Source organism: Psammomys obesus, unplaced genomic scaffold (genome assembly GCF_907164565.1).
Source record: "Psammomys obesus unplaced genomic scaffold, mPsaObe1.curated_primary_1811, whole genome shotgun sequence".
Taxonomy (NCBI): domain Eukaryota; kingdom Metazoa; phylum Chordata; class Mammalia; order Rodentia; family Muridae; genus Psammomys; species Psammomys obesus.
Window position 1 is genome coordinate 1,066,344 of NW_026596460.1, and position 27,312 is coordinate 1,093,655.

General features: G+C 38.7%; 1 protein-coding gene and 1 pseudogene across 1 annotated transcript in view; one reads left to right on the forward strand and one right to left on the reverse strand.

Annotated features, from left to right (window-relative positions):
- The window catches only part of Cntnap2 (contactin associated protein 2), a 2,205,170-nt gene that overhangs the window by 706,659 nt on the left and 1,471,199 nt on the right, over positions 1 to 27,312 (reverse strand).
- On the forward strand, positions 15,211 to 15,321 carry LOC129669984 (U6atac minor spliceosomal RNA; annotated as a pseudogene).

Here is a 27,312-nt window from a genome sequence, read left to right on the forward strand (position 1 = left end):
CTCAATTAGACCTTCTTAGGAAGAAACTTCTAAGTAAAACTCAGATACATTTTTTGACATTCTCTGTTTATACCTTGATTCTGAGATTCTCTGTGGAGAAAGCAAACCTAAGAAAAATCAAAGTACAAATGAGATTCAGATGGCTGGCAGAATATTTCTTTCATGTACAATGCTATAGAAATGAATGTTCCTGAAACCAAAGCCGTAACAGATCTTTATTATATTTCTGAAAACATTTGTTTCCTTAATTATGTTTTGGAGAGCCCGTTTTCCCTAAATCTTTCAGATAATGGATCACACTGCATAATGTCATCTCCACTTACCACACTCATGCATCAATCTACTGTTCATGGTGAAACTGACAAAAACGGTGTCACTGGAGAAGAATGACACGCGCTCGTTAAAAACAGGCATATACTGCTGACGTCTTTTGAAAATTGCTCTAGGGTAGATGTACCACTTGAAAACATATTTCAGATACCTGGATTTATTATGCCAGGCTCCACAGGCAACATTGCTGGACTTAAGAGTTTTTATGCAAGAAACTCTCCAATTTCCTTAATTTCTCCCCTAAGATCATTAAGCATATCTGTAATTCAGCTCTCTCCTCGGATCCACTTCGGGCTTGAAGATTCAATCTATCCCCATCCTCACCTCCAAGTAGTAAAATATATGTGCTTTTAATTGCTCTTTAAATTTCATAAACCAAAATAACATATGGTTGTTTACAAAGATCTAATTAGCGCATTTACCTAAATATGCTTTCATGGTTCTGAAGACATTAAAATTAAAATGCAAATTATAATATGGATATGAGAACGGAAGGAGGATAATTTTAACCAAAGTGCCTGCAGGCAGACGATTTTCTTGCTCCTAGCTTTCCCCTTTGAGGGTCCTGCCCTGAAGGAAGAACTATTATCTGCAATCAGAAGTCTTCATCCAATGGTTGCATAAGACGATATTAACAGAACTGGGGCATTTAAAGAGATAGTGTTCATATAGCAAAGAATTTTCTTTGAAAACCAGCACTGAATACTACCACAAAAGAGACCAAAACAAAGAGAACAAACATCAATGACGACAAAAGCCCAGTTCTTGGAGTAATCCTAGCATGGTGAATATTTTAAATCAGTCCAAAAAAGTATTTTCAAGAGAAGATCCACCTACTAAACATTTCTCAGAATCAATCAAGAGTGGTGGTGGTGGCACATGCTTATAGTTTCTGTGCTCCAAAAGCTGAGGAAGGAATCTTTCTGGGAGTTTGGACCAGCCTAGTCTATATAGTAAGTTGTAGTTTAGTCTGGGCTACAGAGTTATACTTTCATAAAATTAACTGGATAACTAATCAACTAGAACATTTAAAAACAAAGCCAGTTAAAAAAGTCAATTCAATAGAACCCATATATGATATTGCTAAAATAGCCAAGAAAAATATTCTAGATAGGTCATGGGCCTAGGGGAAAACCTCCTACCAATATTCTGCTGAAGAACATAGTGATAAAATGAGTCCTAATGACATGCTGCTATACCTGTAGATCAGTGTATCACTCGAGCCTTATCAGAGAAGCATCTTCCTGCAGGAAATGGGAACTCACACAAGACCCACAAATGGACAATGTGTAGACTGGGAGACTTTTCGAGACTGTGGAGGAGGTAGAAAGATAGAGGCAGAGGTGATAAATTACTCCAAGTCAAAGTGTCCCCCAGACACAGCAGGACTGATACACATATGGCCTCACAGACACTGTGGCAGCATGCACAGGGCTGGCACAGGTTCAAGGCAGATGGGGTCCCAGCACTGAGGGAGGAAAGTAGACGTGGGGTCCTACCTCTAACCATGAAGTGATTATAACTGATACCTAATGATAAAGAGAAAAACAGTTTTCTCTACAGAGTATCACTGAGTATATATCAACAAGGTTCCAGAGTAGGCCACATGTTTGGGAGTAGTTGGACAACACAAAATTGATTCCATGCTTTTTCATTGGTTTTCTTTTTTTTTTTTAATTGATTTTTTATTTTTTTAATATTAGTTAGTTTATTAACTTTGTATCCCAGCTATATCCCGCTCCCTCATCCCTCTCAACCCCACCCTCCCTCTCTCATCTTCTCCTTACCCCTTTCCAAGTCCACTGATAGAGGAGGACCTCCTTCCCTTTCATCTGATCCTAGTTTATCAGGTATCTTCAGGCCTGGCTGCAAAGCCCTCCTCTGTGGCCTAGCAGAGCTACTCCTAACTCAGGTGGGAGGGAGGGTCAAAGAGCCAGCTGTGGAGTTCATGTCAGAAATAGTCCCTAAACTCGTTACTAAGGTTCCAACTTGGATACTGAGCTACCATGGGCTACATTCGAGCAGGGGTTCGAGGTTATATCCATACATGGTCCCTGGTTGGAGAAACAGTTTCACAAAAGACCCAGTGCCCAGATATATTTGGTCCTTGTGGAGCTCCTGTCCTCTCCAGGTCATAGTAACTCCCCCTTCTTTCATATGATTCCCTGTACTCTGCTGGAGGTTTGGTTATGGGTCTCAGTATCTGCTTTGATACACGGCTAGGTAGAGTCTTTCAGAGGCCCTCTGTGGTAGGCTCCTGTCCTGTTACTTGTTTTCTCCTACTTCCAATGTCCATCCCATTTGTCTTTCTAAGTGAGGGTTGATCATTTTACCCAGGGTCCTCTTTCTTGTTTATCTTCTTTAGGTGTATAGATTTCAGTATGTTTATCTTATCTTATAGGTCTAGTACCCACTTATAAGTGAGTATATGCCATATGTGTGTCTTTCTCCTTCTGGGATACTTCACTCAGAATGATCTTTTCTAGGTCCCACCATTTGCCTGCAAATGTCATGATTTCCTTGTTTTTAATTGCTGAGTAATATTCCATTGTGTAAAAATACCACAATTTCTGTACCCATTCCTCCATTGAGAGACATCTGGGTTGTTTCCAGGTTCTGGCTATTATGAATAAAGCTGCTACAAACATGGTTGAGCAAATGTCCTTATTGTGTACTTGAGCATCTTTTTGATATATGCCTAGGAGTGATATAGCTGGATATTGAGGTAGCTATATTCCTAATTATCTCAGAAAGCGCCAGACTGATTTCCAAAGTGGTTGTACAAGTTTACATTCCCATCAGCAAGGGAGGAGGGTTCCCCTTTCTTCACAACCTCTCTATCATGTGTTGTCACTTAAGTTTTTTATTTTAGCCATTCTGATGGGTGTAAGGTGAATTCTCAGGGTCGTTTTGATTTGCCTCTCTGATGGCTAAGGATGTTGAGCATCTCTTTAAGTGTTTCTCTGCCATTCTATATTCCTCTACAGAGAATTATCTGTTTAACTCCGTACCCCATTTAAATTGGATTGCTTGATTTATTGCTTTTTAACTTCTTTAGTTCTTTATACATTCTGGATATCAGCCCTCTTTTCTTCTTCTTTTTTTCTTTCTTTCTTTTCTTTGTCTTGTTTTGATTTAGCTTTTTTGTTTGCTTGATTTTTTATACTGGTATTTTGTTGTTGTTGTTGTTGTTGTTTTGGTGTTCTATTTCTTTCCTTTTCCTTCCTTCCTTCCTTCCTTCCTTCCTTCCCTCCTTCCTTCATTTCTTCTTTTCTTCCTTCCTTTTTTTTTAAAGAGAGAGAGAAAGAACAAAAGTTTGGTGGCCTTTGCCAGAGGCAGAACTCAGGTGCCTGCACCTCCCCTGGCCAGTACAGCTGGCCCTGGTGTTGAGGATATAGGTAAGCCAGCCCCGAGGGCATGAGCATGAGAGAGCTGTCCAGCCCAGATCTGGACTCTAAATTGGCCCACCCTAACGTCGACTCCATCTATGAAGTGCTGGGATTAGTGAAGGGGTTGGTCCTGCAGATCCAAAGCTGCAGGATCTCCAGGGCACAGGTCAAGAGTAGGATGATAGAGAGGAGTCGCAGTGAGGATTCAGTATTGATAATGTAGGGGAGGCCAGAGGACCAGACCAATGGCTCACTGAAGTGAACATTTGCAAGTAAAGCTGAGCAAAGGGGCATTCCATGTGACACATCACAGCTTCCACAGCAGAATGTTTTTTTGTTTTGTTTAATTTTGTTTTTTATTTATTTTTATTTTTATTTTCTTTATATTTTCTTTTCAGGGGGTTGCAAGGGCAGAAGGTGGACATGAAGAAATAGGGAGATGAGTGGGATTGTGGTGCATGACATGCAATTCACAAAGGATCAACAAAAAGTTAAAAAATGGTTACACTAAAAACATTTTGTGAATAAGGAGGTAGAGAAGATCTAGGAGGAGATGGGGGTAGAATGATCAAAATTAAGAAAAATAAATAAAGCCAGTTAGGACTATGGTCCAATACTGGGAAAGTACAAACCTTTTGCAAGGCAGGATAGCCAGACTCTTCAAACATCTCTGTCTTCATTAGCGTATATTAATTACACAAAATAGTGGGTTTTACTAGGGAACAGTTCTTTTTTTTTTTTTTTTTTTTGGTCCCATCATTACCTGCTCTTGCTCCCACTGACTCCCTTCTTTTTCCCAAAGAGTATCCGTATCCTATCTCCTTTTTTTTTTTTGCAAAGGCCCAGAGTTTGGATGAGCTCACCTTAAGGCCCATGGAGCATCCTGGTTCAGGTTCAGACACAGCAAGTTAGACAAGAACCAACAGTTGCTGAATAAGACTAAGATATGACTGTCATTCACTGACAATTTTTTTGTACACATATATATAATATTTTTTGTATATAAAAGTTTGCATACACATAGTTGCATGTATTATATTAGTATAATATATAATATATAATTAGTTATATACTATATAGTTATAAATACTAGATTATATACTATTAATAAAATGAATATAGTATTATAATATATAAATATAATAGATATTAATATATTTTGTGCTTGTATTTATTAATTATGAGAAAAACAAATTTTTATTGTGCATTTGCTAGTGGCATTATAGATTCCAAATAATGAGGAGGTTTAAAAAGAAGAATGTGTTAACATTGTCCTTGCAAATCTATTAGTTTGAGAGAATTCCTAGTAATAACCAATACTAAATATCTGAGGCTTAATACTTTACATTCTTTCCTCTAGTTTTCTCAATGCCATGAGGAAACACTCTTCATTTAGAACAGTAATCATCATGCTTCTAAATTTCTAAACTGAGATGGCAATAGCTCTTTCTTTGTATTTTCTTTATGAATGGAAGAACTGTGTGTAAAAAGAAGACACTGGAGTCACAACTAGAAAAAAAATACAAAAACAATTACTGGCAGAGCATCCATTAGTAAGGTAGAGGATTCATTGCTTTACTCATATCTCGGGACGCATGTGATCTATTATGCCACACACTTGGAAGGAGCGTGATGATTAGCTAACCACTATCACCGTACACAGGCCGAAAGCCATGCTTGGAAGGAGTATGAACAGGATGAGACTTTGAAGGTTGATGAGAGATGCCTGACACCAAACTTTGTGTCAACTATAAAGTCTATCTGAATGTCTAGTTGCGATTTGACTTATGTTCTTCCAAAATCACTGTCTGGATTCTCAGCCCTGGGCCATTTTTTATTTTGTGTGTCAACTTGGCTATGCCAAGGGGTATCACAAAGCTCCTAACATCTTGTTTTGGAGTGTGCTTGTGCAGTGTTTCTTGATATATTAGCATGCCAATCCCTATACTGAGTGGGGAATCACACCATCCATCTCCCATGAAACTGAGTAAATAAGAACAGAGGAGGAGAATTTGCCTCCGTGTATTTGGGATAGCTTTCCTTTTCTGATTTCAGGCATCAGCGCTTGGTCTCTCAGTCCTTGGAACCTGGACTAGGACTTTCCCAGTGGTCCCTTTAAGAGATAGGTAGCTATTGGATTGCTTTGATTGCAATCCTTATGAATATGCTATAGTATCTGGGGATGTGTTTTTATCAGAAAATTGAGTCTTTGTAAATACGGAAAGTTAAGTATCTCCAAAAAAATCCCATTGTGGATTTAGGTTAGGTCCCAAACATCTAAATCAAATTACTACTGCCCCTAAAACAAAGCAAGTAAAAAAAATTTGAGGGCTACCTTGAAACACAGAAGACTGTATGAAGATGGATTCCTGGAATGAAAGGACATGGTGACAATTCAAGGATGTCCTGGAGCCATTAGATACTGGAAGACCCAGCAGTAAGGATTCAAGTCTTTGAGGAAGCTTGCCACTGCCAGCTCTCTGATAATGAATCCTGACTTACCCAACAGTGTCAGGATAAATTTCCTTTAAGATATCAAGCTTGCGGCATTATTGTGGCAATTATAGAAATACAAATAGACTTGCCCATGTTAAACATCTATCATAACAACTGTTAGGAAACAAACAAACAAACACATGATCATACACATTTTTAATACCATACACTGAAATCAGGAAACTCCCTAAAGAACAAATTAAAGGTAGGTGAACTTTTGAATTATCAGCTGACCAGAAAAATCACAACTTTAATAATAATAACAATAATAATAATAATAACATCTAACCTGATTTTATTTGGGGGAAAAAAGTGACAACTCATAGTTTATATTGTGCTTTTACAGAATAGATTTTGTGGATGAGTTCCATCTATCATTGTAAATTTCTTCGATCTTATCAGAATGAATATAATTACTTGAACTCTATTACATCAAAAAACTTTATGCAAATTAAGTTACTTAAAAGATTATGGTTTAATATCCAAACCTCAGCTAAGCATATCGAAAAGCTATCTGTAATAAATAATATCACATTGTGATGATGCACCACTACCATCTTTTAAGAGTGGAATAAGGGCTGTCTTTATAAGGACTATTACACCCATCTTTTCATCGCCTGCAGGTTTAAACATTTTTAGAAGCAGAAACTATAGTAACAGCAGCTTGCAAATGAAGTGGTTTGTAAATCGTTTTCTCCCAAATAAAACAACAACTTTAAAAAAAATGCCCTCTAAGGAGAGATGAAACTGTGAAATCTTTATTTGGCATTCGGGTGTTGCTGCATACGCCGTATGCACACACACATACACACACACACACACACACACACACACACACACACACACACATACACACCCACGCAGACACACACAATCCTCTCCCGAAGCTACATCTTTCCACCTCAATCCCTTCTTCTGTCCACAGTGGGAAGCTTAGACGACGCTCTCATGCCGCCATGATGTGATATCTATCCTCTTTCTCCATGTGTATTCCACAGTTTAACGTTTTCTTCAGAATATTAAACAAGGAAAGCAGTTTTTACACTCGGATGTAGTGTTTACATTTTGTTTATGTTTTGTTTTTTGAGACAGGGTCTCACTATACAGTCTGGGTTGACCTTGAACCTACCTCGCCTCCACTTCCTAAGGGCTGGGATTTCAGGTGAGCTCTACTCCACTTGGTATTTTATGTATTACACTTCCATCAAGCATGCACAGCAGGCAAAAAAATACACTCATAGTAATAGTATGCAGACATATTTTGTTACCTGTTTTATTATTTAAACTCACAAAGCTTAAAATTTTTCAAAGGCCCAACTGTCTATGATTATCACTGAACATGTGTTGAGAATTCTTTTACTCCACTTAAAGAGCCCTCCAAGTATCCTTTGTTCCCACCTTATCAGAAAAGAGCCTTTGATACTTCTAAGAATGGTTAGTTCCACCCTCGGGCTGTTGCCATGGGCAGCAGCAATGACATCTCATTTAGGTTTGTCTGGAGGTAGGTGAAGCAGCCAGTTTAAGGGGGCAGGCCCCAGGAACAGTGCCTTCTCAATGGGGTGGTAAGATAACGAGAGATCCTTTTGTCTCAAGTAGCTGAGAGGCAGCATGCAGTGGTGGAAAGAAGATGAGTTTAAGATTCACTTCAGCTTCATCCAAACTGCTGACTCGCCCTCTCCATGGATAATTACTTCATCACTCTTAACCTCATTTTATTTGGCTAAAAAAAAAAAAAAGAATGAGCATAGACATGCTGCATAGATTAAATAAGATAATGTATGTCAAAGTACACCCCTCAAACATGAGTAATAGTCACACGCTCTCACAAGTTGGCTCTTTTCTTTTGGAAAAGAAAATATGGACTGGGGAACTGCAACAGTGTGACTGAGATCATGGCCAAGTACACTGTACCTCATACAGACGACATAGAATGCAAGGGATTCAAAATACTTGGGTTAGTACTTCATGTGAAAACATCGTATATTATTGGCAAATGTGACTCAAAACCCCAGGTTCCGAGTCTAGTGAAGGAATCATCTTATCATTATATATTCTTACTAAAAATATCTGTATATTTTTAGTATATGTATATGTATAAAAACAAAGGACTGGGGAGACCGTTCAGAGAGTAAAGTGCTTGCTGTACAAGGATCTGAGCTTGGTTCTCTGGTACACAGTTAAAGCCAGGCATGACATCACATCTATAATTCCAACACTGAAATTATAGGGGGAAGGGAGAGACAGGTGGGTACTCGGGGCTCAATGGCCAGCTCTTCTAGCTTATACAGTGGACTTCTGGCCTAGCGAGTGACCTTGTCACAAGTAAGTAAGTAAATAAGGTGGGGGCATGATCATAGAAGGCATCCTCATATAGACTTCTGGAGGACATACTTCCCTGCATAGAGAGCAAACACATGCACGTGTCTATAACACACACACGCGCACACACACACACACACACACGAAAAGCTGTCTCCATTGATGGCTGCTGCCCATTTTCTTTTTTTAAATATTTAAAAAATTTTAATATTATATACATATTGTTCACTTTATATCCCAGTTGTAGCCCCCTCTCTTATTCCCTCCCAATCCCACTCTCCCTCTCATGCCCCTTTCCAAGTCCACTGGTAGGAGAAGAGGACCCTTCCCTATCAGGTCTCATCAGGACTGGCTGCATTGTCTTCCTCTGTGTTCTGGTAAGGCTGCTCCCCCCTCATGGGGAGCTGATCAAAGAGCCAGCCACTGAGTTCATGTCAGAGACAGTCCCTGTTCCTTTCAGTAGGGAAACCACTTGGAGACTGAGCTGCCATGGGCTACATCTGTGCAGGGGTTCTAGGTTATCTCCATGCATGGTCCTTGGTTCGCGTATCAGTCTCAGAAAAGACCTCTGTGCCAAGATTTCTTGGTTCTGTTGCTATTCTTGTAGAGTTCTTGTCCCTGCCAGGTCTTTCTATCACCCCTGAACACATGGATGAAATAAGGATTCTTTTGATTTTATGAATTCCAGATCAAAATTGGCTTTCACTAACCTTGAGTAAAGCTGCAACCAAATCACAGTTTTGAGATTTTCTTTTTAAATGGAAGAAGCAATACCTTGAAGGATCAAATAAAAGAACAAAAAATCATTGCAAATAAGGAAGGCCTTTTGTGCAGTATGAATTTGCGAAAGCTGGTTGGCAGAGCTTCTTCAGAGGAGAGTAATGTTCTGAAGTCTGAAGCCTATCTAGAAATGTCTGGTCTTTGTGTCACCTTTTTGTTAAATCACTTATGCTTTCAACACCTCCCAAATGACTCCTGAGGATTTAGTTTTAATTTTCTTGAGCAACAGTTTCTGAATTCCACTAATTTTAATTGAAAGGCTATAATTTATAATAAAGGGTTTGTATCAAAATCCTGTGAAGGTGGGTTGTAAATGGCATTTTCTATGACTTTAGTCTTCCTTTGGTTGTCCTGCTTAAACAATCCACTCAGCAATTAAAAACAAGGAAATCATGAAAGTTGCAGGCAAATGGTGGGATCTAGAAACGATCATCCTGAATGAGGTAACCCGGAAGCAGAAAGACACACATGGTATATACTCACTTATAAGTGGATATTAGACACATACTATAGGATAAACATACTAAAATCTGTACACCTAAAGAAGCTAAGGGAGAAGGAGGACCCTGGGTAAGAAAATCACTCTTCACTCAGAATGGCAAATGGGATGGACATCCGAAGAGGGAGAAAACAGGGAAAAGGACAGGGGCCTACCACAGAGGGCCTCTGAAAGACTCTATCCAATAGGGTATCAAAGCAGATGCTGAGACTCATTGTCAAATGTTTGGCAGAGTGCAGGGAATCTTAGGAAAGATGGGGGAGATAGAAAGACCTGTAGGGGACAGGAGCTCCACAGGAGAACAACAGAACAAAAAAATCTGGCCAAAGTGTTCTTTTCTGAGATTGATACTCCAACCAAGGACCATTCCTGGATATAACCTAGAACCCCTGCACAGATGTAGCCCATGGCAGCTCAGTATCCAAGTGGGTTTCCTATTAAGGTGAACAGGGACTGTCTCTGACATGAACTCAGTGGCTGGCTCTTTAATCACCTCCCCCTGATGGGGTATTAGCCTTACCAGGTTACAGAGGAAGACAATGCAGGTAGTCATGATTAGACCTGATAGGCTAGGATCAGATAGAGGGGGAGGTCCTGTGGACTTGGGGAGGGGCATGTGTGGAGAAGGGGGAGGGAGGGTGGGTTTTGGAGGAGAGGAGAGAGAGAGCTACAGGGGGGATACAAAGGGAATAAAGTGTAATTACTATAAAACATTAAAATTAAAATAAAAACCCATCAGATTACGAAGTACAGCATGGTGTTTGCTGTACATTTGAATGTATAACATGGCATTGTTTACACTTGAATAAACAGGTCATTTGTGGCCATTGCTTTTCATATTTAGTCAGAACTAAATGGTTCTAAAGAAGTTGAGTTGATATTTAATTTAAGCTTGTGACACTTTGTCCAGGAATATAATCATTATAATGACACAAACTCTCTTCAGTAATTTTATTCTGATAATTTAAATGATTTGTGCTTTAGATCCAGGAATGTTAGATTTGATGTAATTTTACAATAAATCCTCTCCGGAGAGGAGGCTTAACATCCCAGGGAGCTTCGCTATTTTGGGAGAACATGGCTTCATTTCGACAGCAAATTAAAAAAAAAAAAAAAAAGCATGATGGTTAATGAGCTTAAGTTTGAAGAGGAGGTCCTGCAAATGATACAGCTCATTTTCTGGTACGAACACACTCATCCATTTATTCTGGGTGGCATTTCTTAAATATCACCGTCCTTCCTTTCAGATCTCCATCCCACCACATGAGCCAACTGAGGGGTGGACAAGCTTGAGGTTTGTCCACTACAAACTCCACCAGAAATCTTTAGATCTGGGCATAATTTTACATTGTAATAAAGACTAATGTTCTGTAGGCAATTATTTTGTTCTTGGAAGAAAAACTGGGAAGCATCTTATTCTTCATCTCACTTTCAGGGAATTGAGATGTGTGGGAAAAGGTCTAAAGAAGATCTGCCTAGTTACTTTAAGCAAGCAATTTTGTTGTCTCTAAGATGAGCTCACTAGATCCTAACTTTTCTCGAGATCTAGGTTAGAAAATGAAACTCTTTGTCTGCAGCTGAATGGCAAGTTTTCTCACCCGCTCTTTTATGTCCTACAGTGTCTTTGTGGAGTTCAGGGAAGTCTTGTCTGACCCTTATTTGTGGGCTCCTGATCCATGTGCCCTGGCTCAGCATGTCAGCCAGTGAATAGAAAACCACACAGGACATTCCCACACTGGGTGTGTTAAGATAAGGGTTTTTACTCCTCTCTATTACTGCTGTCATCTATTGAGGCTTCAGGAGTGGTTTGGGAAACACGGATCTAAGACCTTAAGTATTTAACAAAAAATAAAAAAAAACACAGACCCTCAGATAATCCAAGATTGTGCAAATTGCTTCTGATAGTTTCTTTATAAAGTAGGCAATATATTAATCTATAAATTTTAAAGATGACTATAAAATTTGCCAAATAACATCCTTAGTCAGAAGTGTCTAAAAACAGAAGTTCCAAAATGGAGAAGGAAGGACACGGAAAAAGTGATACATCTTTAAAACAACCAGGGAGCAGGGGTCATGGAAACTTCCATACTGTGGTGAGATCACAGAGGAAGCAGGATTTTATAACTCTTGCTTTTCCTGCTCCTTCATTAAAAAAAAAAAAATAAAAATCAATGCACTTGTATTTTGGCGGATAATGGTGCTTGTTTTATAGTAGTGAGGAAATCTTGGGAGGTACTAGCCTGGCAGATGTGATAAGGAAAGTAGCTGGGTCCTAAGCGTATGCAACAAAGATGCCAACAAGAAGGGAAAAAAGGCTGAATTGCCTGAGAACATGGAAGGGAACCTGAGGATTTTCTAGGTACCCACAGTCATCTTTCAGGACAGCAGACTGGGAACTGGAGACAATGTTTAACTAATAGTGAAAAAGCCTTCTGGGAAACTGACATCACCATGGCCTAAGTAAGAATTTTCACCCAATTGGAGTCAAAATGAAGGAAGTTGGTTGCACATGGTGAATGGGGGGCAGGGGAGAGTGTGTGTTTAATGACTTTCCTCAAAAGCCTAAATACATGGTCTTAATGTATGGCACAGAAATTTTACTTGAAGTCTCGATCTGAAGAAAATTAAACACCTATGCGAAGATATGGCTTTAGGCTACTAATTTTAACATTATAATATATGTTTCTGAAAAAAATAGTGCGGTAAAATTTATGAGACAAAGGCATATTTATTCATATTGACCATTTTCCACTGTATTTTCTTAATCTGAATAGTAAAGGGTTAAGGACAACATTGCTTTATGCATTAGAAAGTACAAACAGTGACAAAGGTCCAGGATAGTCACACTAGACAATTGTAGCAATTACCCCCAGGAGGTAGATTTCTAACTATATTTAATATATGTCTTCTATATAGGAGAGGGGAGTGCATCCTTGAAATGTCAAAGATATGGCTGAGACTCACAGTCAAACTTTGGATAGAGCACAAGGAGTCTTATGGAAGAGTGGTGGGATAGCAGGATCCAGAAGAGGACAAGAGCACAAGAAGACAAACAAAGCCAACAAACCTGGGTCCAGGGGGTCCTGCAGAGACTGATGCACCAACCAAGGGGATGCAGGGAGAGGACCTAGACCATTTGCTTGGATGTAGCCCATCGGCAGCTCAGTTTCCACGTGTAAGGGGAGCAGGGGCTGTCTCTGACAGGGACTCTGTTGCCTGCTCTTTGTTCACCTCTCCGTGTCCTGGATGACTTGCCAGGCCACAGAGGAACAGGATGCAGGCAGTCCTGATGAGACTTGATAGGTGGGGTCATATGGTAGGGGAGGAGGTCTCTCCCTTTCTGTGGACTAGCGGAGAGGGATGGAGGGGGGAGATGGAGAGAGAGTGGGACCAGAAGGAGATGATGTAGGGAGCTAAAACTAAGATACAAAATGAATAAACTATTAAAATACATATATATAGAGAGAAAGATGTCTTGGTCTAAAGCCAGAGAGAACTAGATTTGAATCCTTGTGTTGCTGTTCTAGCTGTATAAACTACACAGAGTGCTTGATGAGGCCAGAGATAGAGGCGGAGGCCAGATTATGGAAGACCTTGCAAAGACAAGATAAGGATTTAGGGCTTTATTGTTAAGTGTGATGGAAAGCTGTTCTATTAACACCACGGACCCGAAGAGACTTTGCAGGAATAAAAGAACACTAGGAACTGTATTGTAATGCTAGTAACAACAGTATTTCAAAAGGATTCACTTAGTTTCCCTGCTGCAGAATATCTTTATCTCGAAGGAGAGAAAACTGGAATAAATCCTGAGAATGTGTCTTTGTTGTGATAGGAAACAGCAAAAGGATGTGGAGAAAGCAACAGGATAAAATCTCAAGGTACATTTTGTGGCTGATTTTTCTTGTGTAAATATTTATCCACTGAGCAACAGCCAAACAGCACGTGACCTGCAATTAGGGGCAGAGAGCAAAAACACTTTTCTATATTCCTTGGATTATCCCCAAACTAAAACAACATAAACAAAAGGCTTTTTTTTTTTTTTTAAAGACTTACTGTTTTATTTCATTTGTGTGTTAAGTGTGAATGCTTCTGTATGGGTATGTGAATGTAGACACGGTGCCTGTGGAGGCTGGAAGAGGGCTTTGAGTTCTGTAGAACAAGAGTTACAGTTGATACCCAGCTACAGTTCTGGGAACCAAACTCGAGTCCTCTGTAATAGTCGTTCTTAATTATTTCATTCTGAATTACTGATCCCTTTCTCTGGCCATGTCCCATCTTAAAACAAACAAACAAACAAAAACAACAACAAAAGCAAGCTATACATCTCATCATACTGATATTAAGATAGACAAAGATTCATTTTATACTCTCCCTATGTTGGCAAGGCCTTAAATCATTCAAAATTGTTTGTTGGCCAGAAATGCATTTGGGAGAAATAGTATGTTTTTCCTTGGGTAACTCACTTAAAAATAAATTGAGTTTTATAATGATAATCATGAAAATTGAAATACACATAATATGAATAAAATCTATAAATATGGTACGTCTTAAGAATCATTTTTTTTTTCTTTCTATATGAACTGCTGAGTTAATTAAAAAAAAATCCCTGGAAACCATATTTTTTTTTCGGCATCATTACAAATAGGAATGACATCTCTATGGCATCACTTCACAGATTCGAGTACTGTGAACTCACTGTGCTCCCACAAATCAAATGCGTATATTGAAGTCTTAGTATCTCAGATTGTGAATCTGGATATAGAGCCTAGAAGCAGATTATTAAGTTAAAAGTTAGTTGGTAGGACAACTTTATTCAACATAACCTGCTGTCCTTACAAAACAAAGAAATGTGGCTGTACCCTGAGTCAGAGGGGGAGATCACATGATGACCCTGGGGGCAGAGAAGGGGTAGCCATCACTAAGAAGAGAAGAGGCCTTGGGAGAAAATGGACAACAGCTAGATTCCTGAACCTGAGCACGAGTCTACAGCACTTTGAACATGACTACTAGCAAAGCCAACACCATTCAGTCTTTTGGCAAGAAGCAACCATCTTGAAGATTTATAAAGTTTCCATAGATCAAGAGGGAACTGACAACTCAGATGTGGTCACTGCAGTGTCTGAGAGTGTGTGGATTTGAACACAGTACCTTCAGCTTCCTGAGGAACATAACCAGCAGGCTGAGAATTACCAGAACGTCTCTTCTATTTTCTAAGTTCCATCATATGACTGGCAACAACTACTTCTATTATGTATATAGTGAGCCTGCACACCAGAAGAAGGCACAAAATCTAATTATAGGTGGTTATGAGCCACCATGTAGTTGCTGGGAATTGAACTCAGGACCTCTGAAAGAGTAGCCAGTGTGCTTAACCTCAGAGCCCTCTCTCTGGTCCTTGTGTTGTATGAAAGAAGAGAAGGTTAGCACTCCCCTTGACAAGGATGGAAGAGGCCCTTGGTCCTAACAGCATGCATACAGTTAAGGCATCGCCATCAACTTCATTTATATATTTAAGGAACAAAAAGCCAGATAATGTGAAGTTAACTGGCCAGTAGTTGATATATTTAAAAGGTTCTGCTCTCCTGTGTGTATTAAATGGGAACATAATAATGAATGTTATTAGTTATCCTAACACTTCAAGGCAGCTGCTCTTCTTTGCAGGGCTTCAGTCAAGAGACACTAAAGCCACATGTTTAAAAGAAGGATAACTTTGTTTATGATAAAATATTGACTTGTGAGGTGAAATAGGCAACGCTAGCTTGTTGGGACTAATGTAACAGTGCATTGCACAGCAGGTAGTTTAAGCAGCAAACGTTAATTTTCTAACCATTATCGGGTCCAGAAGTCAGACATGAAGGTGTTCTCATGCCTGGTTTCCCTTGGGAACTTTTTTTTTTGGACCACAGACATCCACTTTCTCTCTGTATCCTCACAGGTGGTGCTGTTTCCTCTTATATAAGGACAATCTGGATCATATTCCCATCCTTACATTCTACAGGAATAACCTTCTAAAGGCCATTTGAGTCACATTCTGTGGTACTGGGAGTTAGTAGCACAACATATAAAATTTAGGGGTATGGGTTTCAATCCAGAGTAGGTATCTACCTCTATAAAAAGCAACAGGTGGTTTGGGGAATGGCGTGTTAGGTAAAGATGCTTGCTACCAGATGTGCAAGCCTGAATTTGGTCTACACAACCCGGCTGGTGAAAGAAGAGAAGCAGCGCAGTGCCTACAAGCTGTCTTCTGTCTCTACTCATATGCTGTGACATGGTGCACCCTATCCACACCCACACACGAGGTAAATATGTAAATGCATACAATAGTTTTAGAGGCTTACCAGTTTGGGGTGTGAGTGTGCGTGTGTGCGCGTGTGTGTGAGTTTACGTGTATATGAGCCGACGGTGTGTGTGGGCTACATAATGTATTAAGGTGTGTATTTGTGTGGTACTTGTATACGTGCACACATGTCTGCATACATGTATGTGTTCACACAAGGTATGTCATCAAGCGCAGACATAAAAATAGCAGCATGTCTGTGATGACGGGGTGAGATTTATTTTAATACTCTCGACTACAATAATTTTTAAGCCTCAGGAGGTGTAGCATGTTATTTTAGCTAAAAGTTTTCTTTCCTGTGTGATCATTTAAGGGTCAGAACTCAGACATATGGAGATAATGCTAAGCATTATTCATGGCCTTTCAAAGACAATCCTTTTTTTCCCCAGTGTATTTGCTCTCAGTAATGGAAGAGTCTTGGAGAACTGGTTGCCATTGACTTTGAAAGATGAGATGAAGCCTACTTGGTCATAGTGGATAATATCTTTGATGTGTTCTTGGATTCTGTTTGCAAGTATTTTGTTAAGTATTTTTGCATCAATGTTCATAAGGGAGATTGGCCTGAAATTCTCTTTCTTTGTTGAGTCTTTGTGAGGTTTAGGTACCAACGTGATTGTGGCTTCATAGAATGAGTTTGGTAATGTTTCTTCTGTTTCTATTTTGTGGAATAGTTTGAAGAGAATTGGAGTTAGCTCTTCTTTGAAGGTTTGGTAGAATTCTGCAGTGAAGCCATCTGGTCCTGGGCTTTTTTTGGATGGGAGACTTTTGATGACCGCTTCTATTTCTTTGGGGAATATAGGACTATTTAATTGATTTACCTGGTCCTGATTCAGCTTTGGTAAGTCAAATCGATCTAGAAAATTGTCCATTTCATTTAGGTTTTCAAATTTTGTTGAGTATAGACTTTTGAAGTAAGTCCTAATGATTGTTTGGATTTCCTCAGTGTCTGTAGTTATGTCCCCCTTTTCATTTCTGATTTTGTTGATTTGGGTGGTGTCTCTCTGCCTTTTAGTTAGCTTGGCTAAGGGTTTGTCGATCTTGTTGATTTTCTCAAAGAACCAGCTCTTGGTTTCATTGATTCTTTGAATTGTTTTATTTGTTTCTAATTGATTGATTTCAGCCCTGAGTTTGATTATTTCCAGCCGTCTACTCCTTCTTGGTGTGTCTGCTTCTTCTTTTTCTAGGGTTTTTAAGTGGGCCATTAAGTTGCTTGAATGAGCTGTCTCGAATTTCTTCTTGAAGGCACTTAGTGCTATGAATTTTCCTCTTAGCACTGCTTTCATTGTGTCCCACAAGTTTGGGTATGTTGTGTCTTCATTTTCATTGAGTTCTAGAAAGGCTTTAATTTCTTTCTTTATTTCTTCCCTGACGCAGCTGTCATTTAGTAACAAGTTGTTCAGTTTCCATGTGTGTGTAGGCTTTTTGCTATTTCTGTTGTTGTTGAAGTCCAGCTTTATTCCATGGTGATCAGACAGGATACAAGGGATTATTTCAGTCTTCTTGTATCTGTTGAGGCTTGCTTTGTGACCAACTATATGGTCTATTTTGGAGAAGGTTCCATGAGGTGCTGAGAAGAAGGTAAATTCTTTTGTGTTTGGGTGTAAAGTTCTGTAAATGTCTGTGAGGTCCATTTGATTCATGACCTCTGTCAGAGACTTTGTTTCTTTGTTTAATTTCTGTTTTATTGACCTGTCCTTTGTTGAGAGTGGGGTGTTGAAGTCTCTCACTATTAATGTGTGGGGATCTATATGTGGTTTAAATTTTATCAATGTTTCTTTTACAAATGTGGGTGCTCTTGTATTTGGGGCATAGATGTTCAGGATTGTGATGTCTTCCTGGTAGAATTTTCCCTTGATGAGTATGAAGTGTCCAAGTGGGTTACATAGTAATGGGAAGAGGGACTGCCTCTGACATAATCTGATTGGCCTGCTCATTGATCACTTCCCCCTGAGGGGGGAGCAGCCTTATCAGGCCACAGTAGAGGACAATGCAGCCACTTTTGATGAGAACTGATAGACTAAGATCAGAAAGAAGAGGAGAACCTCCCCTATCAGTGGACTTGGGGAGTGGCATGCATGCAGAAAGGGGAGGGAGGGTGGGATTGGGAGGGGAGGAGGTAGGGACTTATGGGGGGGATACAAAATGAATAAAGTGTAATTAATAAAAAATTAAAAAAAAAAGAAAGATGAGTTGTTCACACTGACTCTACTCTAGGCGGTTCTGCCTCCAAGTGGCACACAGACATCTCCTAGGCAGCCTGGCCTGATGACAGTGGCTGGGCTCTCTTCTCAGGCTCATGTTCTTCTGGATGCATCAGGACTATTTCCTCAGAAGCTCGGGTATCTTGCCTGGGACTAGAAAGCTGAAAATGAGTTGATATAAACTTGTGTGCCTACCTCTGCCATTCCCTGCATACCACAGTGCTTCTAAAATCTTCTATAACCTTATCATTTAGTGGAGGTAGGGTTTCTGTCCTTCATTTATTCTAATGCGTATTATAGTGTGCTTATGATTATCACATGGTCACATGACCATGCCAGGTAAAGTTCTAAATTCTTATATGTCAATGCTGAGCTAACAGGGCAGTATCAGTGATGAAGCTGACCTTCTTGACACTCAGAATAGTTGAGGAAGCCCTAACCTGAAGTTTAGGCAATAGGCATGTTGCTATTGCTCCTACTATATCCCAAAATTGCCCAGAGTGATTTATCAATACACAGCTTCTCAATAACTTATGCTTTGTGACAGTTTACTTTGTGAGAGTCAGTCTTTATTGTCAATTTCATGGGACTTAGAATCAACATAGAAAAAATGTGCATGTTTTTGAGTGATTTGTCATTTATATTAGGTTAATAAAAGTGAAAGAACCACTCAAAGTGTGTGAACATCATTCCATAGGGTACAGTGACAGTCCCAGACTTCATAAATAGAGAAAGTAAGCTGATTACCAGCATTCATTGTTCTTATTTCCTGATTGGAGATTCATTGTCAACATTTGCCTCAAACTCCTACTTCCATGATAAACTTTATCCTTGGACAAACCAAATTTTATTTCAGAACTGTGTAAATTATTAGCATTAAAGAAAAGCAACACAAGATCCAGCCTCACTACATCTAAAATTTCATATATAAATGTTTATGTTTATACAAATATATTATATATTATATATGTTTATACAAATATATTAAATGTAACTATATAAATGTAAATTTATTTTATCTATGTATATACATTTGCACATGTACATGCTCATGCAAAACATTTGTTTTAAATTATTTTACTTCTATCCTCTGTAACATCTTTAATAAAATGGGAAATTTACATCAATTTAATACTTAATCAGTGTCTGAATTACTCAACACACTTTGTTATATAGATAAGTGGACTTCAGACAACTTGAAGTAACTTAGGGTATATATTCAGAAGTACATTGTATCATTCAGTAATATTCAGCAGATTTTTAGAAATGTGGGAGTAAATGTTGGATTTGATTTGTTATATGATAGATGAATAGATAAATTAATAACTCCCACATCTAGAAAAGTGTTTGAAAGCTGTTATATGAGGTGATGAATATATTAATTTGTCCAACTACAGTATTCATTTCACTATGCATAAATATATCAAGGCATCCTATTGGATGTCATAAATATGTAAGAAAGAAATGAAATTAAGATATTAAAAACTTATTGATCCTCCTCCGAATTCATAATAACTGAGATATGGAAGCAGCCTCAGTGTCAACAGATGAAGAAAAAAAAATGTGTCATTAAACAATAGAACACTACAAAAAGTTACAAAAAGACAAACTCCTTCCAACTGGGACAAGATGGATAAAACCGAAGCATTTATCTGTAAAACAGGCCAGCCACAAAAAGACAGGCACTGAGTGAACATACTCATAGGTAAGACTGAGTTACACTGAGATGAATGTTGACGGCCAGGGGCTGTGAAAGATGGGAGGGACAGCTGGCAAGGGTTAGTCACCAGGTATCAAACTGCAGTTAAGCAAGAGAAAAACTTCCAATGCTCCACTGTACAGCCAAGGAGCTATAAATAATAATGTATTTTTCAAAATAGCTTCAAGAAAAGATTTGGTATGTTTCACTGAGGAAATAATAAATGTCAGAGATGATGAGGCACTGATTGTCCTGATTTGATAATTACAAATGCATTAAAACATCATGAATTTATATAATTATCATGTCAATTAAAAATAAAACGAAAATGCTAAACTATTTTTCTAATAATAATTGCAAATGGTATGTAAATTGGTTCTTAGAGGCTACTACTCTAATTGAAAACTGTTTCCTATAGGCAGCAATTTCTTGGCCATGTTGCTTTTAGGAACTAACTATTATAGATTCTGAGGGAAATTATAGAGATGATCTCATCTCCAGGGAAAAGCCAAGTCAGGGCCCCTGCTGGCACAGTATGTCTGTTTTTTTCATAGCCCATTCCTTGATTCATCAGGATATAATTTAGTATTTTATTTCCCTAGCAGTAATGTTATAACAGCACTGCTTAAAGTGTCACAGAGAATCTCCTTTGGAGAAACAACTCTCCATGGATTCAAAATCCACCTGCTAGATGAAATAACATTTTTTTTTTTGACAAAACAAAGAATAGGTCAAACAGAGAGCATTCCCTCCTCAGTATGGGGACTTTGTTTGGCTTAACTGGGTTTAGGTTCTTAAGAATACTTAAAAAGTAAAATCATACCCAGTTAGGGCCCTGCTCAAATCAACCTTATTTGTTGGATTTCTTTGCTTGTATTGTTTTGTGGCACATTTCTCGTATTTAATTAAAAGCGAGAGACCAATCGGCTATAGAGATACTTCTAAAACCTTCCATTGCTCTCTTTTAACACGGTTATTGTAACTACGAAGTCACACAAGCTCAAGTTTTTGGTAGAAGATCTAAACACAGTTAAGCCAAACAAAGGTCCCATACTGAGGACAGAATGTTCTCTATTTGACCCATAAAGGGAGGAATTTGAAATTATTCGCCACTGTCACAAACAGAATCATTCTTCTGTTATCATTTAAGGTGTGGTCACTGGTCCACTGCTCACACGGCCAGTGAGCAGCCGCACACCCATGCACATATGGCAGCACTAACTTGATTTAGTGGGTTATTAAAAAATAGATATAAAATTGGAGGGATTGGTTGGGAGTCATACTTGAGGAGTGGAGCCAGAAAGGAGGACAGGGGTAGAGGTGGATATGGCCTAGTTTCATACATGTATGAAATTTGCAAGAATAAAGAAAACATACATAAACTAAAAAATTGACAGATAAAAAAGTTAAAAATGTAGTGGTAGTCCAACTCAAATTGGAAAACACAGAAATAACAAACCATCTAGTTAGCAGCAGTGCGAAACTTCCTATCTCAACAACAACAAAAAAACAACAGGAAGAAGTTGACTTCAACTCAGCTCTGGTCTAATTATAAGTTGCATAATTATATCTTGCTTAGCTGCATTCCCAAGCAGATGTATCTGAGTTTCTTGACTGACTCTGACACCTTAATTTTATTTACTATCTTCACTTTTGCCAAGAGCTATAGTGCACAGTGGTAATCAGCCCTCAATCCAGGAGCAGAGGTAGAGATTAAGACCTTCTATCAGTGGGCTAAATGACCCCTGAAAACACTCAGCCATTGCCCTTAGGCTACAGAACCCGAAAGACGGTTTGTAAAGACAATAGAACTTTCATGAGGGAAAGATACAAATTAGATCAAGTAAGTGCTATTGCAATTGTAATAAAGCAGATCAAGTGAGGGGTTATATACTTGATTATTGCACGTACCGCCTCGGTATTATAAGAAATAATTTGAAAATCAGTGTTAGATTTTATAGGAAACTACTGATGAGTCTATCTTGAAAATCCATAAGAACATCAAGACTAGAGCATATCTTCTGGACAGTTGGGATGATAGGCTACTTTACGAGATGGCCTTGGTCTTGTATTAGTGATATGTAAAGACCAAGTAGCCCTGAAAAGCTAGTTACAAGTCAGTAAGTAGGTGGGACTGTGTGATGGTGCAGACTGGTGGATAAGAGGGTTCTTGAGTTTATCACATATGACACTTATGTTCAGAGCAAAGAGCTGAAAATGGGATGTCACAGTGGAGAATTGCCTCAAATTCAGGAGCACCTCTCTGCCATTACAATGATGCTGTGGGTTTGCTCTGCTTTGGAGCTCAGGGAGGTTTCTCTATGAATTGTGGCTCTATTGTGGTAAGCTGATCTTTTCAGAACCAGAATGAACAATACACCATTAACCAAAACTTCATATCTAGAAGTAAAAACATGCAATGCACAACTAAGTTTGAGAATTTTAGGAAAGAGGACTGAGTCACGGAAGATCCTGGTGCTGTTCCTTTGTTCAAATAGTATATTAACAGTACAGGAAGAACACTTAGTCAGCTTGCCTGCCGTTGGACAAAGGCAGGGAAGCACTGAGGCTATGGGCTATGGGCACATCTTTGGCATGCTTTGGATATGGGTGATGACAGATACAGAAATACACTCAGGACAGGCAGGGGTCCCACTGGGAAATGGCATTCAGTAACAACTGGACAAGATGGCCACCTGTGGACAACAGGGCCTGAACATCAGAGTTTACCTTTTAATATGCTTCTTCAGTGGTGGATGTATGGGTGGGGGGATGGGGGTTCTGATAGGGAAGAGTGTGCTGGGGTTCACCTCTCCCTCACACCCCTCAAAAGTTCATAATTTCCATTGCTAGGAATCTAACAGCCTTGTAAATGCTAGGCACATGCTCAACAGGGAGGTTGTCCCCAGCCCTAGCATAATACATCTTTGGGGCTAATCTTAGTTATACTATAATCCAGCTTTACCCCATTCTACCTTTTTGGAACACAAACCTGATGCAAACGTCCTTCAAAGGAGATCACTTCCCTATGGCCTCAATAATTTTTTTAAGTTTATATATAATATTACTAAATATTTGGGAATTTTACATCATGAACCCTGATCACACTCATATCCCAGTCCTCTTAGGTGTGTTCCCCCTGAAACACTGTGATCTTCCTCATAAAGAAAAGAAGCAGAAGAAAAAGAAGAAGAGAAGGAGGAGGAAAAAAGAGGTAGAAGAGGAGGAGGAGAAAAAAGGGAAAAAAAAACCCATACAATTTATGTTGTCCATAAGCTCACTGGAACACAATCAAACTAGCCCCTTAAAAAGAACTGAGTCCATTGCTTCCTGCACCCCTGACAGAAGCCACAGTTGTGGAGAGCTACACTCAGAGCATTCTTATGGCAGTTTTTCAGAGTTCTCTTTGATGGCTTTCTATATAGGTTCTTACTTTCAGGGGTGGGTAGGTTGCGGTAGGGGTTGTCACAGAAGGCTTCCCTTCTCATCTGTGAGTCTGCAGTCGCCAATACTACTGTAAAAGTAGCTTCCTTGCCCGGCACAGTCAGTGAGAACACGGGTTATGGACTTATCCATGGCTTCTGGAGACAGCACAGACCACAGACAGCCACATGTTCTCCAGCATCACGTGTGTCACAGACCTCAGCATGATCTTCAGTGGCAGTACAGATCAGGGACATCAACACAGCCCTCTGCCAGAGCACAAGCCACAGACAGCACCTGAGTCCTTGGCAGTGGCATTAACCTCACAAGAAATTAGCCTAGTCTCTCAAAGAGACTGGAAGGACAATAAACTGTGGTTCTAAAATGAATGAATAAATGAGTAATTTCAAAATGGACTGGGAATACTTTAGGTTCAAAACAATATCTAAAAAGTGATGGATGCAATGACTGAAGCCTTTTATATAAAATTTAATTAAACAATAAATCCAACATATCTTGTGGCAAAGTATTTCCTGCTTTTATAAGAGGACAGTGTAAGAATTGGGCCTTCTACTAATTCATAAAAGGAGTAATAGGCAAGAGACTGAGGGAGAAGTGTTTGGACTCTAGGCTAGCAGAATAATATAGGAATCAGATCAGCTAAAACAAACAAACACACAAACAACAAACAAACAACCTTTCTTTTTGACAAGTGGACTTACTCAGAAAGAAGTAATAGAAGACAAGGTTCCAATACAAAGAAAAAATACATAAAATGAATAGCCTAAAAGACTTTTTTAAAATAATCTTGTGGAGAGATAACCTTATCTAAAACAAAGGTTCTGCATAAACTAGAGGTTTGTCAGATGCTGAACAAAAAAAAGCAACTCACATCACCCTGGTTTGCACAGCTCATAAATAGATACAAGTATTTTTATACAAGAAACATAGTTACAAAGAAATATATATCCCACTGTATTCATTAACTTAAGCATCACTTTACTTTCTGAGGACATCCAAGTAGTCTCTTGGGAAAACTAATGAATCAGAAGACAGGGAATTATTATTAATATTTGTAAACACTGATAACATGTTTATGTTTTGTTACTTTGCTTTCCACTTCATTTCAGTTTCTTTGTAATTTTCAAACCAATCTCTTAGAGTTAAAAAAAAATGGCATTATGCAAATTTAGCATCCACGGTGCTTTCTACCACATCACCTCATTAGGCAAAAGCCTGGTAGGATCCAGGAGTGCTTTCAAGTAGAATGCAGTCTGTTCTTTTTCTCCTTCTCAGGAGTAAGCCTGCTGTCAATCTTAAACAAATTTAATATACTTGGCTCTGAATTAATTATATTGTTCAGAGTTGTTGCAATTTGTCTGTCTTCTGTCTCAATGTTCTTTGTATTATCTTAGGATGACTTTCCAACAGACTTCCACGCAACAAACACATAGCTTGCTTCTAACATTTCTAAGAACTTGTGAATAGATAATAAGGTCTCTTTACCCCAGTGAATTTCTGCATATTCTGCATTTATTACCAGAAAATCTTCTGGGGAGTAAATGGTTTACTTATGTCATAAGACATTTTTGCTGAGTGAGTGTTTTTACATCTTTACAGTCAGTTTCATATTGGAAGCTTTAATATGAAGTAAATGAACAAAATATCCATGAAAGCTCCCAAGAAATTTAGGATTATATGCACATATTCCAGTCAAACCTAATGAAGGACTAAGGAATAAGAATATCTCAATCACTGTCACTTTTCCTCCTCTCAGAAAGGAGAAAAGATTTAAGATTCAGTTATATGCAGACTACATATTCTGAGTCCACTCAGATTTTCTCTTGGTTTTGCTCATTATTTGAAAAGGAAATTCACTTGTCTCCATGTGATAAGATTATAGTGAGTTTCTCTCAGCCATAGAAGTCCAGGGTTGGAATGACTTTCAGAAGTCATGTCTGTTGACGCCTCTGGCAGTGCTGAGGTCCAAGAGACTCTTCACTGCAAGTCTAAACTAGTAACACTTGGTAGAGGGACTGGCACAAAAACCAGCAAGAAGGGAGTAAATAACTCCAAGCTGAAATGCCTTGATGAGGACCTGCAGAAGCACAAGAATCCAACCAACGAAAAGGAAGAGCTGGACAAGGTTTGAGCTGGGAGGAGAACGAACAAGTTCAACTCCAACGGTAGACAAATACAAGCCAGAGGAGAAGGTGCCACTCTCCAAAGACAGCCCGCTGCCTTTAACTTTCAACTCCTCTAATTTACTCTCCATGTTCCGATTCCAACTTCAAGAAGCAAACATCTGATTCTAATTTGGCTCCCCACACGGTAGCTCCACAGGGAAAGATTTGGCAGGCTAGACAAGCCGAGTGTCCAGTCCCCTTAGCATTATATTTTTCTCATTACAAATTAATACACTGGCATCCAAGTTTATAATTTGGCTTTGCATGCATCTTACCCTCACAGCAAATGGCAGCCAAGCCATTCCATCTCTTCAGCAGTTATTTTTTATTTTAAGTCAGTCTAATGACATTTTGATTGTGGATCTCAATCTCACAGACTCTGATTATAATCAGATCAAACTGGAGTGAGCTGATAAATCAGGTTCTGCCAGAAGAGTCTGGCTCGGATTGTAGGAAACTCATTAAGGTACTGTCAAGCTATCCTGAGACAGCACCAGAGACTTCTCCATGTGATGTAATTTCATCTACTAGCATCTGATGCTGCAAACCGAGTTTCTTTTCCTTTCTGACATGTCTGAATGCAGTACACTGGCCAGCATTTCATTGCACTCTCCTTGGAAGTCACTGCCAATCCAAGTTCTCCTAAATCCAATCTGATATACATGAGACACGGTGTGTTTCCTTTTCCCCACTACATTCTCATTCAGAGATGAAGCTTCCAAGGCAGTTCAACATTATTTTTATTTTCACAAGGGCTTCTCTTTTATAGTCTTTTCTTCTACAATATAACCCCAATTATATTTCCCCTCAGATCATTCGTGTTTTGTTGTTGTTGTTGTTGTTTTTTTTTTTTTTTTTTTTTGAAAATGTTCTGAATCAAGCCTGCAGATATTTTATTAATTTCAGTAGAAGGTACAGTCCCTATCAGGAGGTGATACTCAAAACAGGCAAACATTAAACTTGTATTTTTAGAAAAGTTTTCAACATTTGATTATTATTCCACAATGTTCTCTCAGATTACTTTTAATCATATTTATTTAACATTATCAAAAACTATTTTCTTCTCAGCTGATAAAACTCAGAGTCCTGACAGATACGCATCTCTTCATAGTAAAATATTCTAGACTTTGTTTTATAAAACTACATCATAATTCCATTTTACATTTGCCTTTCCCATGTTGTTTTTAGGCTCTAACTTGTAGTTCACAGTTTAATACTGTACAATAACACTTTGTTATCATTAGCCTGATTCCTCTCTTCCAAACATTGTTCACGTTCGATCGCAAACATCCATTGCAGGTAAGTAATTTCATGTGTTAACATGTCAGCAAGTTCTGTACAGTGTTACTTCCAGGAAGTGTGCATTTCACAGCATGAAAGACATCAACTGATTTATCATGTCAGAGAAGTCTTGTTCGGATGGTTTCTTTACAGAAAATTTAAAGCATACATACATATATGTAATATATACATTTGTATAATATTCTGTGTTATAGATATTTGGATTCTTACACAGAAACAAGCATATTAACAAATATACTGATAAATAATTTAATACTCCTCTACACACTTACATTTTACATGTATATATTCATACACAGGTATAGCTATAGAGTCTATTATGATTTCGGTATAAAATGTCCCCCAAAAGCC